This window comes from Puma concolor, chromosome B4 (genome assembly GCF_028749965.1).
Source record: "Puma concolor isolate L17-30 chromosome B4, mPumCon1.1.hap2, whole genome shotgun sequence".
Taxonomy (NCBI): Eukaryota; Metazoa; Chordata; class Mammalia; order Carnivora; family Felidae; genus Puma; species Puma concolor.
In genome coordinates this window covers 108,198,427-108,205,083 of record NC_141673.1, presented here as the reverse complement: position 1 = coordinate 108,205,083, position 6,657 = coordinate 108,198,427, and positions in this window count along the sequence as shown.

Genomic DNA, 6,657 nt, shown 5'->3' with positions numbered 1-6,657 from the left:
TATTCTGTTTCCTCTTTTCTGATACAAAAGGCAGCGTATTATGCACACTGTTCTCGGCTTTGCTCTTTGTGTTTAACAATATGCCCTGGGGATTTTTCCATTTTGGGTCAGGGAATACTTCCTTTTTCTAACTCAGTGTTTCATTGTGGGAACATGCCATAGTTCAATTAACAAAGCCCCTACAAGTTGCATCTGGATTGCTTTCAAATATCTCTTATTATAAATACTGCTGCAATAGAATAAGTACCTACTTTGTTCAGTGAATGAAGAAAAGGCCAAGTAACAAGAGCCTTGTGAGCATTTCCCTGGGTTCATAGACTTGTGTCCCTCCCCCCCCCCACTGCCATTCTTTCATGACAGCAGCTCAGGTGAGGCCTAGAGAAGGTGCTAAATCATCATCCCTGCACTGGTTGGTGGGAAGCAGGGTCTTGGTTTATAGGTCATAGGCCTGGGCCAGGCAGGTTAGAAGTAGAAATGGAACAAAGAAAAATATGCAAATGAGATTTTTAAGGAAAAATGAGGCATCAGTTTTCTTTTCTTTTTTTTAAGTTTATTTATTTATTTTGAGAGAGACAGAAAGAATGCAAGCGAGAGGCAGAGAGAGAAACCTAAGCAGGTTCTGTGCTGTCAGCACAGAGCCCGGCATGGGGCTAGAACCCTGAAACCATGAGATCATGACCTGAGCTGAAATCAAGAGTCAGATGCTCAACCGACTGAGCCACCAGGCACCCTTCAGTTTTCTTTTCTATCAGACACAATTTTCTGTAGTACATACGAGGCTCTTGCATCACTGTCTGCTCTGGAAAGGGGTGGAAGGCCAAGGGATCAATGCCTTAGTTGGTGAGCTCTGGTAAAGGCTTATTTATTTATTTATTTATTTAGAGAGAAAGCACAGGTCGGGGAGGGGCAAAGAGAAAGGAGACAATGAGAATCCCAGGCAGGTGCTACGCCTGACTCGGGTGCAAGATCATTATGTGAGCCGAAGTTGGATGCTTAACCGACTGAGCCATCCAGGTACCCGGAAAAGGCCTTTTCCCGAACCTCCTCCTTCACTTGCTTCAACCATGTCCTGATGCTTGGAGCTCATCTAAGTTCCCAGACGTCTTTCAGAAAAGCCCTGCTCTTCTTTAGCCCTGAATAACTCATCTAAGGCCAAGTGCAACAAAGGAGAATAGGGGTGCCTGGGTAGCTCAGTCGGTAGAGCGTCTGACTTCGGCTCAAGTCATGATCTCCCAGTTTGTGGGTTCGAGCCCCACATTGGGCTCTGTGCTGACAGCTCAGAGCCTGGAGCCTGTTTCAGATTCTGTGTCTCCCTCTGTCTGCCCCTTCCCCACTCATGCTCTGTCTCTCTCTGTGTCTCAAAAGTGAATAAACGTTTTTTAAAAAAAAAGCAGAATAGAGTGATGGAGAACAGAACCTCTTCCCAAAGAGGGAAGTGGACTGGGCTGTGCACTCTGCTCTGGATTGATTCCCATCTAGGTGACTGCGCAGACCTGCCTGGACATAGGAGTCATTTGAAAAGACCAATACAGGAGAGAGAACAGAGTGCTGGCCCTGGAGGTCTGAGCTCTAGCTCATGTGAGTGTGTGTGTGCATTGACCCTTGTCAAACCTGCTCACAGCCTCTGAAGTCAAAGAGCTCATTTTTGTCACTACAGGTGCTGGGCTGAGTGTTTTCTTTATTTTTTTTTTTTTTTTTATTTTTTTTTTTTTTTTAATTTTTTTTCAACGTTTATTTTTATTTTTGGGACAGAGAGAGACACAGCATGAACGGGGGAGGGGCAGAGAGAGAGGGAGACACAGAATCGGAAACAGGCTCCAGGCTCTGAGCCATCCGCCCAGAGCCCGACGCGGGGCTCGAACTCACGGAGCGCGAGATCGTGACCTGGCTGAAGCCGGACGCCTAACCGACTGCGCCACCCAGGCGCCCCGGGGACCTTATTTTTTTTTAAAAAAATTATTGTCAAGTTAGCTAACACACAGTGTAATCTTCGTTTCAGGAATATATTCTCATGATTCATCACTTACATACAACACCCAGTGGTTACCCCAACAAGTGCCCTCCTCTATCCCATCACCCATTTCCCCCACCCCCATCAACCCTCAGTTTGTTCTCTGTATTTAAGAGTCTCTTATGGCTTGCCTCCCTCTCTATACCTTATTTTCCCTTCCCTCTCCCCATTGTCTTTCTGTTAAGTTTCTCAAATTCCACATATGAGTGAAATCTTATGATATCTGTCTTTCTCTGACTGACTTATTTTGCTTAGGATAATACCCTTCAGTTCCATCCAGGTTGCTGCAAATGGCGAGATTTCATTCTTTTTCACCACTGACTAGTATTCCATTGTGTATATATACCATGTCTTCTTTATCCATTCATCATTCGATGGACATTTGGGCTATTTCCATTCTTTGGCTATTGTTGATAGCACTGCTATAAACACTGGGGTACATGTGCCCCTATGAATCAACACTCCTGTATTATTTGGATAAATTCCTAGTAGTGCTATTGCTGAGTTGTAGGGTAGCTTTATTTTTAGCCGTTTGAGGAATCTCCACACTGTTCTCCAGAGCAGTTGCACCAGTTTGCATTTCCACCAACAGTGCAAGAGGGTTCCCATTTCTCCACATCCTTGCCAGCATCTGTTGTTTCCTGAGTTGTTAATTTTAGCCACTCTGACCAGCGTGAGGTGGTATCTCATTGTGGTTTTGATTTGTATTTCCCTGATGATGAGTGATGTTGAGCATCTTTTCATGTGTCTGTTGGCCATCTGGATGTTTTCTTTGGATAAGTGTCTATTCATGTCTTCTGCCCATTTCTTCACTTGATTGTTTGTTTTTTGGGGTGTTGAGTTTAGTAAGTTCTTTATAGATTTTTGATACTAACCCTTTGTGTTATATGCCATTTGGAAATATTTTCTCCCATTCTGGAGCTGTGTGTTTCTTAGAGACCTTTCTGGCTTTGACATTCTGTTCTCCTATGCTCTTAAGGAAGAATTAACACTGTAGGAAGAAACCATGTTCTATAGGAAGGCCAATAGGAACAGTGCATGGGGGAAGGAGATATCATCCTTTTGGGGAAAAAAAATCAAACCCTGAGTTAATCTTGGAAGGAAACCTGGTGAGGATAAGTTGGGTAACCATACAGCCTGGTGATCTGAGATGAGGACCAACTCCTTCTCTTATGCTCTGCTTCAGGAGTAATATGGCAAAGACTGATGTTGTCTCATGGTATATGTTACCCCTGTATCCTTAGAAATAGAGACTTATGATTTTCAGTTGGACACATGGCTGCCTGAAATGAAGATTACCATTCCCAGCCTCCTTTGCAGCTGTATGTGGCCATATGACTATGTTCTGGTCAATGGTCTGTGAGTAGAAGTGTGTATATAACTTGTGGGAGGAGTCCTTAAAGGGACCAACTGTCTTCTATCTCTTCTACCTTCTCGCTAGCTGAAATGTTGATGTGATGATTAGAGCCCAGGCAGCCATATTAAGCCATGAGATTAAAGCTAGATGTTGAGGTGTATGCTGAAAAACCAATGGAAGAAGTCTGGATTCTAACACCTGTGTATCACTCTGCCAGCCTTGGATTGACTACTTCCAGCCTTTATTTACATGAGAGACAAAGAAATGTTTCTTATGTTGAAGCTATTGCCACTTCGGATTTTGTGTTTCTCATAGCTAAACTCAATCCTAATTATACCAAATATAGTACCTGGAAGTTGAGTGCAGCATGTAAAATAACCTAAAATATGGGGCTTTTGTTCTGTGGAAGCAGAGAAACAGTAGAGGCGTTATAAATCACTGGCTAGTAGAAAGCTAGTAGCATGACTCAATATAGATCTATTCAACCTGTTGTCTGTTTTCCCTGGAAGACAGATCATGCACCAGTCAAGGCTATACATAACATTATACAGAGAGGAAAGAAAAATTCACAATATTGGTATTTTCTGGCTGCTTCTTGCCACTTTCAGGAAGGTCAACTCTAGACAAGGGTGGACACTTGGTAAGCAGAGACAGATGGGAATGAGAATACAGCTTTGCTCAGGAAGGTGCTTTCTTCAGGAGACCAGTATCTAAGTTGGTGATGTCAGGTCGAACAGGCCAGCTGCTTCCATATCTCAAACTGCTTCCAGCCTCAGCAGGATAAGACGAGTGCCTCCTCATTCAAAAGTAGAGAGACTGCAGCAGACATGGACAGAGAGGACTGAGATTTTCAGTCCTCTGCCCAAGCCCTTTCTGCTCAAGGCCTACATTTCCTCCAGCCTCATGGAGGCTGCCATTAACTTGACATAGAAGGGACTGTCAAAGCTCAAAATCCAACTGGTAGAAGACCAGAGTCTTCAGGCTTAAAAAGTATAACTAGGCATGATCTTTGCCATGGTGTTACTCTCAGTGGAATGAACTGGATGCTTACTAATTTTTTGAGTTAATTGTATTTCCCCAAAACTATAAGCCACATATATTTGGAAATAAAAATAAATATACTATATATATGTATATACATACATACATACATATGTATGTATTTGTGTGTCCCCCAATTCTTATACAAAGTGTAGCCTAATATGTATACTTGACTTTTTTTTAACTTTATACTATATACTCAGGATTAATCCATAATCTGCATAGTGATGTCACTCATTTCTTGGTTTGACTACACAGTGCTCCATTGTGGAGATGTCCTGTGGTATATTCAACCAATCCCCCATGGTGGACACTTAAGTTGTTTCTTTTTTCTTTTTTCTTAATTGCAAGTAATGCCACAATGAAAAAGTCATGAATAAATTAATTTGTATTTCTACAAGTTTGGGAAAGAGTCTCAAAATGGGATTGATGGGTCAAGGAGAAAATGCATATGTAATTTTGTTAGATATTGAGAAATTTCCCTCCCTAGGGGTTGTAGAATCCAGCAGTAAATGAGAATGCCTGTTTCAACATGGTATTGCCAACAGAGTATGTTATCAAACTTCTTGATTTTTTACAATCTGATAATAAGAAATGGTATCTCAGTAAAATATTAGATTGAATTTCTCTTATGAATGAAATGAACTTTTCATATGTTTAAAGTCCATTTTCATTTCTTCTTCTGTAACTTGTTTGTCTATATTTTGCCCATGTTTCTGTAGGGCTTGGTTTTTGGTATTTTCCTTTTGCTTTTCAGGAGTATTATATAGTAGGGATATTCAATCTTGAGCTGTGATATCAAGTGAAATCATTTTTTCTCCACCTTTTCATTTGTCTTTTGACTTAACAGGTAGGGTTGTTTTGTTTTGTTTGCCATGCAAAAGATTTTTAATGGTATGTAACTGAATGTATCAATCCTTTGAAAAAATTGCCTCTGAATTTTGGTTCATAGAGGTTTCCCTACTCCCAGGTTATAAAAAAATGAACAGAGGGGCACCTGGCTGGCTCAATAGGTAGAGCATGTGATTCTTGATCTCAGGGTCATGAGTTTGAGTCTCACCTTGGGCATAAAGATTTTTAAAAAAAGAAAAAGTTTAAAGAAATGGCATAAAGATTCTTAAAAAAAAAGTTTAAAGAAATGAACACATCTTCCCTATATACAAATCAGGGTGATGCCAATTGGCAATGAGATATGATTACATAGAGAATCTAAGCATCTCCACTGCTAGGAAGGGGTGTGGGATTAAAAAGAGGGAACCAGAGGTTGAGTATGAGAAACTCAGCTTCTGCTCATGGGGCCTCTTCAGAATTGTGAAGCCCAGCATTCAGGAAATGGGAATTCTGGTACTCCTGCTACTCTGTCTAACTCAGAGGGTTAGAGGAATGTCTACCCCAGTGGTTCTCAACAGGGGCAATGGTGCCCCCACATTTTGGGATGTGTGGTAACATTTGTGGTTGTTCCAGCTTGGGAGGCAGGGTGGGATGGGGTGCTATTGACAGAAATGCTGCTAAGCATCCTTCAGTGGACAACATGGCCACCCACAAGACTTATCCTGCTCAAAATGTCAGTAGTGCCGAGGTTGAGAAATCCTGACTCTACACTTCAGACCCTGGCATCAGAGCTCGCAAGCAAAGCAAAGCTAGGGGAGAGCTAGGATGGTTGTGCACATGGTTCTTTCTTTCCATTCCCGTGGGACTGCAACCCTGTCTTCCATTTATGAATGCTCCATCACTAGCTGCTCGCTGTTGCTGTCCAGGTTCTGCAGGGAGGTAGATAATGGTTCTGATTTCTAATGGTGATGACTGAAGGTCAGTTCAGCCACACCTCTGGATCTGTCTGCCTGTGATCCCTACCCCCTCCTCCCTCCTTATTTTTTTTGTTTCTTGAAATTTATTTGGAGAAAAAACTAGGTTTGACCTGTAGAACATTCCCAGTCTGGAACTTGCTCATTGCATTCCTACAGTATTCTTTTCTTTTTTTTTTAATTCCAATATAATTAACACACAGTGTTATATTAGTTTCAGGTTTACAGTATAGCGATTCAATAATTCTATACATTATTCAGTGCTCATGATGATAAAGTGTGTTCCTAATCCCCTTCACTTGTTTCACCCATTCCCCCACCTACCTCCCCTCTGGTAACCACCAGTTTGTTCTCTATAGTTAAGAGTCTAGGGGCACCTGGGTGGCTCAGATGGTTGAGCATCCAACTCTTGGTTTTGGCTCAGGTCATGATCCCAGCATCAT